The sequence below is a fragment of the Talpa occidentalis genome, unplaced genomic scaffold, assembly GCF_014898055.3.
Source record: "Talpa occidentalis isolate TD23 unplaced genomic scaffold, MPIMG_talOcc4v2.1 talOcc4.10, whole genome shotgun sequence".
Taxonomy (NCBI): domain Eukaryota; kingdom Metazoa; phylum Chordata; class Mammalia; order Eulipotyphla; family Talpidae; genus Talpa; species Talpa occidentalis.
Window position 1 is genome coordinate 45,813,655 of NW_023600993.1, and position 12,222 is coordinate 45,825,876.

Below are 12,222 nucleotides of genomic sequence, written 5' to 3' on the forward strand. Positions count from 1 at the left end.
TTATCTTGGAGATTGTTCTATAGTCCTTTTAATGGCTGCATAGTATTCCTTTGCATGGATGTGTTTAGGCCAGGAGTGAGCAAAGCCAATCAACTCACCCAGCCATTTTTTTTTTAAACTCAAGTTCAATTGGACACAGCCACTGCCATTTGTTTGACTATTGTCTATGACTGCTTTCACTCTACAATGACAGAGACCATGTGGTTAACAAATCATAAAACTTATTTCCTGCCCTTTTATAAAGTTTGCTGACCACAGTAAAGTAAATCCTCTACTACAGAACTCAGATTGTTAGATGAGTCTTATGTTATAACAAATATCAAGCAATGAATATTCTTAAGCACAATAGCAAATATATATAGAAGATAAATTCCTGGGAGTGGGTTTCATAGATCAAATAATATGTTTGTTTTTAAGAAAACAAAATACTTACTGTCACAAATTATATCCCCTTTACTCTTATTTTGCCCTCTCTCACCTTGATCATTTGTGGTAACCTCATTTCAGTTTTCAGTGTCCACTCATTTTTTTTTATTTTGTTTTGTTTGGTTGTGTTCATATAGGTAAAATCATCCAAAGTGTGTTTTTATCTTTATAAACTTATATATTGTGTCACATAATTGCCTTGAGTTCCTTCTATTTTGTTGCAAATGGCAAAGTTTCATCTTTTCTTTTAACTGAAAAGTATATCTATGCTACATCTTCTTTGTCCAGTCATCTATCAGTGTGCACTTAAGTTGCTTCCATATCTTAGCTATTGTAAATAGTGCTGCAATAAGCACGGTGGCACATAAAACTCTTCAGGTTGGTGATTTCATGTTCTCCAAATAGATACCTAGATGGGACTGCTGGATCATATGGTAGTGAAACTTGTAGTGTTTGGAGAAAGTTCCATAACACTTTTCAAAATTCCAATATACCTTTCTGCCAAGGACACACACCACCGGGCACCCACCTCATTCTTTTTTTTAATTATTTTTAATATTTTATTTTAAATAATTCTCACATCATTTTTCATTTTTGCACAATGTATGCATTTTCATTTTGGTTGTATTTCCCATACAATTGCACCCCCCCCCTTATTTTGACCCTAATCCTTCCTCTCCTCGCCCCCAACCTTGTAGTGTGTCTCTGGTTTATAGTTGCTTGTTGATTTTGATTTTTACTTTGTATTAATTAGTCTTTTTCCTGGTCCCTTATTTAGGTTTTCTAAATTCCTGCTATGAGTGAGACCATCCGGTAGTTTTCTTTTTCTTTCTAACTTATTTCACTGAGCATGATCCCTTCTAGCTCCACCTATGTTGCTGCAATCTGCATGTGTTTATCTTTTTTGATTGCTGAGTAATATTCCATGGTTTATATGTACCGCATCTTCTTGATCCAGTCATCTATTTTTGGACATTTGGGTTGTTTCCATAGCTTAGCTATTGTAAACAGTGCTGCTATAAACATAGGGGTGCATGTGCCCTTTGGAATTAATGTTTCTGTGTCATTTGGGTAAATACCTAGGAGTGGAATTGCTGGATCATATGGAAGCTCTATCTTCAGTAGGTGGAGGAATCTCCACACAGCTCTCCATAATGGTTGGACCAGCAGTGCAGGAGAGTTCCTTTTTCTCCACATCCTCGCCAACATTTGTTGTTGCTAGTTTTTTTGATATGTGCCTTTCTCACTGGTGTAAGATGGTATCTCATGGTAGTTTTGATTTGCATTTCCCTGATTACAAGTGATGTTGAACATTTTTCATATGCCTGTCGACCATTTGCATTTCCTTTTCAGAGAAGTTTCTTTTTAGCTCTTCTTCCCATTTTTTGACTGGATTATTTTCTTTGTTTTTGTTGAGACTCATCAGCTCTTTGTAGATTTTTTGTGGTCAGTCCTTTACAATTAGTGTTGTGTGCAAAAATGTTCTCCCAGTCGGTGGGGTGTCTTTTTGTTTTGGTTATTGTCTCTTCCGCTGCACAGAAGCTCTTTAATTTGGTGTAGGTCCAGCTATTTATCTTTGCCTTCACTATCACTGCTTTGGGTGATATGTCTGTAAACATGTCTTTGAGAGCACCCACCTCATTCTTGCCACTTGTTGCAAAAGTGTTTTGATGTAAGTTATTCTCACAGGTATAAAATGATATTAATATTTATTGGTTTGTACTTGCATTTCCCTAGTAAGAAGTGATGATGAATATTTTTGCATATATCTGCTGTCCATCAATATGTCCTCTTTTAAAATGTGTCTATTAAGATCTTCTACCCATTTCTTAATTGGGTTATTTGTTAAATTAGGTTTTTCTTTGTTAAACTAGATGAGTTCTTTATATACAGTGGATATTAATCCTTAATTAAATGACTGATTTACAAATATCTTTCCCACTTAAAGGCTTGTCCTTTATTTACTTTTTAATATCCAAGAGACCCATTTTTTATATAAGAAAAGGAAAGGAAAGGACATTTGCACAGACACAAGTGTGAAGGAAGAGCTTCCCCTGGAAGGAACAAGTTTGTGAAAAGAAACACCCGCATAGCCACAGGAAGGCAGTCTTGGGATGAGTGCTGCCATAGCTTGTCTTTTTAGTGTACTGATACTTTCTTTTGCTAAACAAAATCTTTTAAATTTGATGTAGTCCCGATTGGCTGTGGGTTGTTTTTATATGGCCTTGATTATGTTGAGGTATGTTCTTTCTATCCCCATTGTTTTAAGAGCTTTTTATTTTTAATCATAGGTGAATGCTGTATTTTGTCAATGCTTTCTCTGCATCTATTGATACAATAATATGGTTTTTGTCTTCCTTTTGATATAGTGTATTAAATTGATTTGTCTATATTAAATCATTCTTGCATCCTTGGAATCAATCCCATTTGGACATGATATACGATCCTTTAAATTCTCTTCATTAGGTGATAATTATATTGAAATTTTTTCCATCTATTTTCACCAGAGATATTGGTTTGTAGTTTCCTTTTTCTTTCTGGCTTTTTTTTTAAAATGCCTTTGTCTAGTTTTGGTGTGAGTTATAAGTACTTCTCTGCAGGTTTGGTAGAATTCACTTGTAAAGCCATCTGGTCCTGGACTTTTGTGGAGTTTTTTTGGTCAATATTTGCTTATTTCAATTTCTATAATTGTGATTCATTATTTCAAAGTATCTATTTCTTGGTAAACTGTAATTTTCTTAAAATTTGTCCACATCAAGATTATCAAAAATATTGGTCTACAGCTGTTCATAGTAGATTCTAAAGACTTTCTATTTCCATGGATATATGTTGTAATTTCTCTTCTTCCATTTCTAATTCTATTTAATAAAGTTTTCTCTCTTCTTTATAAGTCTAGCTAAAGGTGTGTCAATTTTGCTTATCTTTCTAAAGAACCAATTATTGAGTTCACTGATCTTTTTTATAGCCTTTTTGATTTCTGTTTCATTATTTCAGCTGTAATTTTAGTTATTTTCTTCTTTCCACTAAGGTTTTTTTAATTTTTATTTTAAAAAATAAATTATATATAAAAATAAAATTTCATATATAATATATTTATAGATATAAATTATATATAATAATTTATATATATAATAATTTATATATATAATAATTTTATATAAAAATAATACTCTTATATTCCCCATACAATTGAAACCCCCTGATTTTGACCCCAATCCCTCCTTTCCCCGCCCCCCCCAAAGTGTGTCTCTGGTTCATAGTTGTTTGTTAATTTTGATTTTTTTCTTTCTTATAGTTATTCTTTTTCCTGGTCCCTTATTTAGGTTTTCTAGATTCCTGCTATGAGTGAGACCATCCAGTATTTTTTTTTTCTTTCTGGTTTATTTCGCTGAGCATGATTCCTTCCAGCTCCATCCATGTTGCTGCTAATTGCATGTGTTTATCTTTTCCTTCTACTAAGTTTTGCCTTTGTTGGTTCTTCTTTTTCAAGTTGCTTTAGATGTAAGTTTCAATTGTTTGAGATTTCTATTGTTTTTTTAAGGTGGGCCTGTGTTGCAATTAGAGAGGACTTCACTCTTCAAATTGTCTAGGTCTCCATAATACCCTGTTCTCTTCCCTCCAGCTTCCTTCATTCATTCACCCAACAATTGCTGCTCCCTAGAGCTATATGAGCCTGTAATAGCTATATGAGCCTATATGAGCCCTATATGACTGGGGCTTGGTCCATATATGGCCATTTATGTGGAACCTTCTCAGATGCATGTGTGTGCACCCACGCGCGCATACACACACACACACACACACAAACACAGAGACACCTATATTTTTATCCATGTGCCTTATGCCAGTCACACCTTGTATTTCTGTGCCTCTATGCCTTTGCAAATACTCAATTCTTATTTGTAATGCCTTTTTTTGTCTCATTAACCTTAACTACTCTTTTAAGATCCAGCCAAAACAATATCTCTTCCACAAAGCCTGAACCCTCCCATGCAAAGCAAATTGCTTATCCTTTAAATGAACTTTGTACATTCCTCACATTGTTAGCATCACTTGTTTCTCTCCATCCTCTGCTTCAGACAAGGATTCCCTGGCAGGAAGAACCAGTATCTTATTCACCTTAATGTCCCTGAATACTAGAATGGCGCCTGGTGAATGAATTCTGAATGAATGAATGGATTCTGAAGCCTCATCTCCACACTAAGTCTCCTACATGAAGCTGTCATTGCTTTGGGTGTCCATGAACCCCACCCCACCCCTGCCGAGGCCTTACAGCCTCCACATGCCTACTTCCTCCTTTCCTTAATCTCCCCATCAATCACCAAGCCTGTTACTTCAGTTTCTTCTACTTCTAAAAATGGCAGAGAGCCTTAACAGTTCCACAGTTAGCTATCTAGGTCATTTTAGTTCCTCTTCATGGAGAACATCCCTATTTCCTAAAAGGATCTTCTTGGAAGACCTTCTTGGAAGGTATAAAACTTTTCCTCTTATTTTCCCCAGTTTCCCATCATCCCTGAATAAATGCTGTATTTCTGACTTTTATCATAGGTCAACTATTTCACCAGCCTCCTACCTAACTCTCTACCTGTTTTCACACCACTCTGATCCACTCTTCATTGTAACCCAGTATCCTCTTTCTAACACATCTAAAACATATCACAGCTCCACATTGCCTTCAGGGTATACCCAGGTCCTCTGAGCATGGCAGAGGCTGCCCTTCAGCTTCTCAGTCACTGTGATGCAGCCCTAAAGTCCTCATTTCCACACCTCAGAACTTTGCCCCTGTAGTTCCTCTGTCTGAAAGTTTCTTCCCCCAACACTTCACTTCACTGACTGTCATTCTTCAGGACTCAGATCAATGTCATCAGAGCATCCATCCCCGATCCCCCAAACTAAAATCACCCCTCCCAAACCTGTCACTGCAAGCTACTCACAATGATGTGTCAGGGTCGCTTATCAGAATAATTTTATTTTCTTTTGTTTTTCTCCCCTGCTAAAATCTAAGCATCCTGAGGATAGGGATCCCCTCTGTAACACCAAAACCTTGGCACACTGTGCCTATTGTACAGTTGGCACCTAGCACATGTTGATTATTGAATGTCAGACTGTGAATGGCTATGAATGGATGGATGAACACATGTAAAAAGCAAAAATTTATTCTGATTCACACAGCTATGAAGAAATGGTTCCAAAATGTGTTCTAGCCTGCTCCTTCCAAAAGTAACTCTTTTTTTATTTACATTTTATTTTTATATTCCCCATACAATTACAACCCCCTTATTTTGACCCCAATCCCTCCTTTCCCCGCCCCCCACTCCCCATAGAGTGACTCTGGTTCATAGTTGTTTGTTGATTTTGATATTTTCTTTCTTATAGTTATTCTTTTTCCTGGTCCCTTATTTAAGTTTTCTAGATTCCTGCTATGAGTGAGACCATCCGGTCCAAAAGTAACTCTTGTTCTAAATTAGAGATTTGAGAAGATATCCCAGAATATATGCACAAAGAGAAATTCTCACTGATCAACAGTGTCAGTGATAGTCAGATAGAGGTAACTGCAGTAGCAGTTAATCTCCATGTAGGTGTTATTTTAAAGTACTCTGTGTCCCCTGAAACTACAAAGGTCTTAACCGTTTAAAATTGGTAGTGGGATTTGCTTAAACAGAACTTCTGTAACAATTTCTCACCATGACAGGTGCTGAGGAGTTCAAGGCAACTTGCTGATGCCCTCCTTCCTAAGTCAGAGCTCTGGAGGAAATGTATTTTGTTAGGGAAATCACAATCCTCCAAATGAATTCTTCAGTGAATTTATATCTCTGCTGGGTTCCAGATTAGATATTTCTGTTTACAACTTGGTTATCTTTATTTGTATCTGTCTAATTTCAAACATACCACTGGGAAGACATACTGCCAGTTGTTTTGACTTCTACAAAGACAATTTTATCAACACAATAGTTTTTTAAACCCCACATGCACCTTATGGTGAGAATGTGATCCAAAATAGAGTAAAACAAAGGTGCTTTATAAAAAGATCTTGCCAGTATTCTGGGAACCAAGTCTTTCCATATTAAATCATATTCCCTTCAACCCAGAAGCACTGGTAGAGATTTATATTATATTTAATTTTACTTCTTCAGTGCAGATTAGTTTCAAACTCTGACACCAGTATAGGAAAATCTTGGCCTGGCTTTGAAAATCATGTGCTGAAGAAATACACTCGAAAAAAATAGAGGCCTGAGTGAAGGTTGGGCTTAGAGTTCCAGGGGGAAGCAGGAGGAGATGACAGTAGAGGGAATAGTGGGAAAGAGCTACTCTTGGGTCAGAGGAGACCCAAGACCTTAGACCTGACTGGACACTGGCCAAGGCTCCGGACACTCCCAACTAGGGAGATGACCAGGGCCCTGGTTTCCTCCATTCTCAGAAACACAGCAGGTGGCCCATGAGTAATCAGACAGCAGGCACACGGCCTCTGCGAGACCCAGAGCAGAGGGAGGGAGGGAGGGAAACCTGCAGTGTCTTATCTCCACTGGTTTGCCTTGTTGTCTGGGTAGGAATTTCCATCTTCCTTTAGCCCATGCCTTGTCCCCTAGAGGACTAAGACTTTCTTGGTTCTGTACTAAAAACCATCCATGGAATTTCCTGACAGAAAACTTTATGGCTAATTCACATAAAGGGGGTGATAACTAGGAGACAGAAGGACCTGGGCAGATCAGGCACAGAAACAGGTAGGCAGTTTCTGCTATATGCTTGGCTTAAAGTATGAAAATGTGTTATTTATTCAAAATATAAACTAAACATTTGAAAGTACATAAACACTTTCAGATGGTTTGAAATCAAGCCCATTCCCCACATAAGGTTCTACTTCAGTGAGTACTTCCTGGCAGTATGGACAATTTCTTTAGTCTTTCAATCAAACCTCTTCAAGCACATTTTGTGGAGCTGATTTCTTCACCCTCTGAGGACTGAATCCTAAAATAGGAACCATGGATTAACCAAAAAGATTTCATACCCTCTTAGTGAGTTGTGGGTTACTAACAATGACAAAGCTCAACATTTGTGTCTCATTTTCTGTCAATTGATGGGATAATAAGCATCAGTTCTACATGCATGTGTGTGTTGCCTGCGTCACTGCAATTCCATGGCATGTTTTATTCATGAGAGGCCTGATCCTGCCCCACTAATCATCCTAGCCAGTTTTTCCCTTTCAAATGAGCATCAGAAAGGACTGCATAATGATAGTTCCAGTGGAAAATTAAAGGTTTTCCCTTTTTCCCCATTATAGTGTAAGATGGTTAAAACCCAGACCAATAAACTGTCAAGAATTCTTATTCAAAAATTTAATTTCCACTATATCAGATAGGCATTAAGTGCTTTAGACCATCTGCTGACAAAATCTCCAGGTGGGTCTGTGACAAAGTCACAGTCTTTCAAAATAATTTTGAAAGGTCCAACCAGAGAGGGAAAGAGTCAGACAAGTGCCCCTCTGCATTGTTGACAGGTGTGGGACAGTGCCTGCAGGCTTGTCCATAACAAATCCAAAAGGACCGTTTCATTAGTAAAAAAGATTGTTGCATAAAATATGTAACTTGGGAGGATCAAATTCTGCTCTACCTTTATTTCCATGAATTCTGAATCTCTTCCCATCTATGAGAGTTTGCTAGCTGTCAGAATAGAGGTTTAATAGTGAGGTCCCTTCATAAAGACAAGACCATCCAAGAGTAAAACATTGTGAGATCACAACAGCATGGGATATAGAAGGGGGTGGCAAAATGTAGATATAAAATTTATTAGAGAACAAATACATATATACATACATATAATCATATATATATATACACATATGAACCTGATTATATATTCTGTGAAAACAAATGGAATAGTGACAGAGACACAGGGGATTTCCATATATGCAGATTCTGTAATTGACAAAGAAGCATGGTGAGGTATATATCATACATATGTGCACACACATATAAACACATATGCCATATATGCTATGTATAGTAGATCATAAACTATAGTATCAAATCAGAAAGCAGGCTATTGAGCAAGTTAAGTTCTCTGAGCCTGTTCATATAGCAAGTATTTAAGTAAGCAAATGTTTCTAAAATTACACAGGGAATTCCCTTTCCAGAAAGATAGAATAGACATATTTCCCCCAATCCTCCTACTAAGAACAACTAAAAACCCTGGTCATTATACAGAAAACATAAAAGATGGAAAAACAAAAATAGATTGAAGGACCACAGGACTCAAACAACATACCAGCAAATTCCTTCATTTACCTGGGAACCAAAACACTGAAGGCAGAGCAAAAACAAACAAAGCCATACTTCTCTCGTCAAAGAAGCAGAAAAGGGACAGCCTAGCAAAACAGAAAACTTTTAGAAAAAAAAAACTACTAATTGGGAACTAAGCACCCCCATAAACAACTTTGCCCCCATATACCAGAAATGATCAGGTGATAAAACGATTCTTATATCTTCTTCAGGCTGTAATGAGGAACCCCAACCATCACATCAGGGTTGTGTCAGAGATGGTTGAGAAGAAGGTGAGGACTTTCATCTTGCAAGGGTAGTATTGATTTTCCTACCTACTATGATATCAACTGAGATCAATTGGGAAACCTGGAGTTCTACCACCACCTGGTAGTTACAAGGCACCCCTCCCTCCCCCATTCTGTTATAAGGGTTTGTTGCTGGCAGATCTACCCAAAAAAAAAAATGGTTAAAGGCAGCTCTCTAAACATAATTATTCTATATTGTATGCATTCATCTTGTTTCTTGGGTATCTCCCTTCTAGAATGTTTGCTGTAGGAGGGTAAAACTCTGTCCCTATTGTCTCACCACTGTATCTTCATTGCATTTAATAGTTTCAGACTTAATAGTGAGCCCTCAAAAGACATTTGTTTAGGGAATAAAATACAAGTTAATTTCTTTATGGATATTTTAGTGTTCTCAGCTGTAAAGGATTATTATTATATGGATTATTATTATATATTATTATACTATAATAATTACTATTATATATTATTATAAGGATTAAATATGATAATGTTCAAAAACACAACTTTAAGATACATGAAGAACTACTACAACTCAAGAACAGTAAACAAAACAACCTGATTAAAAAGTGAGTAAAGGAGTGGTCTCCAAAGAAGATACACAAACAATCAATTGGCACATAAAAAGATGTTCATCATCATTAGGAAAACACAAATTGAATCTTCAATGAAATTCCATCTCATTATAATGTCTACCATCAAAAAAGAAAAAAACAACCAAAATAAGTGTTGGCAAAGATGTGGAGAAATAGAAAACCTTATGCACTGCTAGTAGAAATATAAAATAGTGCAGTCACCATGGAAAATAATGTGGTGGATTTTAGAAATAGAATTATTGTATGCGCCATAGATTTCACTTCTGGGTATACTTCCTAAAAAACTGAAAGCAAGGACTTCAACAGCTACTTAAACAACCATGTTCATAGTAGCGTTAACCCTATCCATAGTAGGGTTCATAGTAGCAACCCAAGTGTCCATTGATGGATGGATGGATAAACAAAATACGATAGATATATACATGCAATGGGGAGAGGAGAAGATGGGGAATCATACTTTCAGTCTGTAAGATGAAAAGAGTTCTGGGCCAACAGGACCATGAAAAATATTCATCATCTCTTATCTAGAAAATGCAACTCAAATCTGCAATGAGATATCACCTCACACTGTAAGAATGGCCTCTCTCTCTCTCTCTCTCTATATATATATATATATATATATATATATATAAAATAAAAACAGAAACAACAAAATTTTGATGAGAGTGTGGAGAAAAGAGGGACCCTCATATGCTTTTGGAAAGAATGTAAACTGGTCCCGTCTCTATGAAAAACAGAATGAAGATTTCTCAAAATAATAAAAATAGATGTCCAGCAGTTCCACTCCTTAGGATCTATCTGTAGGGTATAAAAACACTAATTCAGAAAGATAAACACACTTCTGTGTTCATTGTAGCACTATTTGCAATAGCCATGGTATGGAAACGAGCCCAGTGAAATTATATGATAAAAAAGATAACTCTATATACACACACATAATGGAATACTACTCAACTATAAATAAAGGTGAAATCTTGCAATTTTTGGCAACATTCATAGAATAGGAGGGCAACATTCATAGAATAGGAGGGCAACATTCATAGAATGTTAAGTGAAATAAATAAGAAGAAAGACAAATATCAGATGGTTTCATTCACATGTGGAACATAAACTAAGCAAAATTATAGACAAAATCAAACTAAAACCAGCTTTGCAGTCCGACTATGGAACTGAGGTTATAGAGAGAAGAGATGGGCACAGGGTTGAGGGCATCCAATGGACTGAGGCGGACTGAGTGTTGGTGATATTTTGGAGATAGGTGAAACATCCATTTGAAGATGTATGAAGCTATGCTCCTAAAATATATACAGTGCTGTAAACCAGCTTTCCTAAAAAAAAAATATTGAATTAAATAGAAATAGTTCTGAAAATGGACAGTGGTAATGGCTACACAGCAAATTGAATATACTTAATGCCATTAAGTACTCAAAAATGGTGAAGATGATAAATTTTATATAATGTTTATTTTACCATAATTTTTTATTTTTCATTTTTTAAAGATTGATTTATTTATGCACACAAGGATTGGGGTACAGGTAGGAGGTGCGGGGGGTGAGAGGATTCACCAGAGACAGTGGGGAACAGAACAGGCAGACTGACTGAAATACACTGCTGAGGGGAGCAGCGGGCAAGAGAGGAGAGGTCTGCTGGCCAGCCGGGGGATTGAACTCGTGCTGCAGAGGCTGTGGATAGCCTCACAGTGCTGTGCTTAACCCCTTGCGCCACCAGGGAGACCACCATAATTTTTTAAATTAAAAAAATTTGTACCATATCAACAATGTAATAGAGACTTCTTAAATGGCAGGATACAGAGCATAGTGTACAATTTATATCAGAACAAACTTGTGTTTCTTGCCTATAATTTAACTAAGAGGATCTAGCTATATAAGTAGGTCTCACAGTCCCTTTGTACCAGCTTCCCACCTTGGTAAAATCAACCAAGGAATAGGAGCAGAGATATGGGGCAGGGAAAGGCCAGAGTCTGCTATGACACTGCCATCCAAAAGTTAGATTGCTATTGCCTGGCTATATAAGATACTGCCTCAGCAAGAAAGTATGTTTCTGATCTCCTTTTATGGCAGAAAAAGAACAGAGCTGGCTATAGAATAACAAAATTAGATTAGACCCTGGGGAAAAAAATCAATATAAGTAATCCTCATGCCTAGAGCCCAACTTTGTAGTTTATTCAACAGAATTTGAGGCAACAAAATTGACGAACTCAAAAACTAAATTATTCCTATTAAGTTCCCACTGGGAAGGAAAGGAGCTTTTTTACTAATGAGAATTGGACACATATTTTGTTGGAGAAATAAGTTCCTGGAACCAATGGGGTATTCTTGTCTAGGAAGAAAGGACTGTCCAAAAATAAGATCATAGTACTAGGAGTCCCAGGAGTGGAACAGCAGTTTCCCTTAGCGGGGGACTCCAGTGGGGTATAGTGGGAAGGGATGAGCAATGTCTTTCTTGAAGGCATCCTCAAACTGAGGTGACAGAAGTTTAACTTCACTCTTCGAGTGAATTCATTTGGCAAAAGTTTTTTTTTAAAGATTTATTTATTTATGCATACAAGAACTGGGGTACAGGCCAGAGGTGTGGTGGGTGAGAGGATTCACCAAAGACAGAGTGGGGAACAGAACAGGC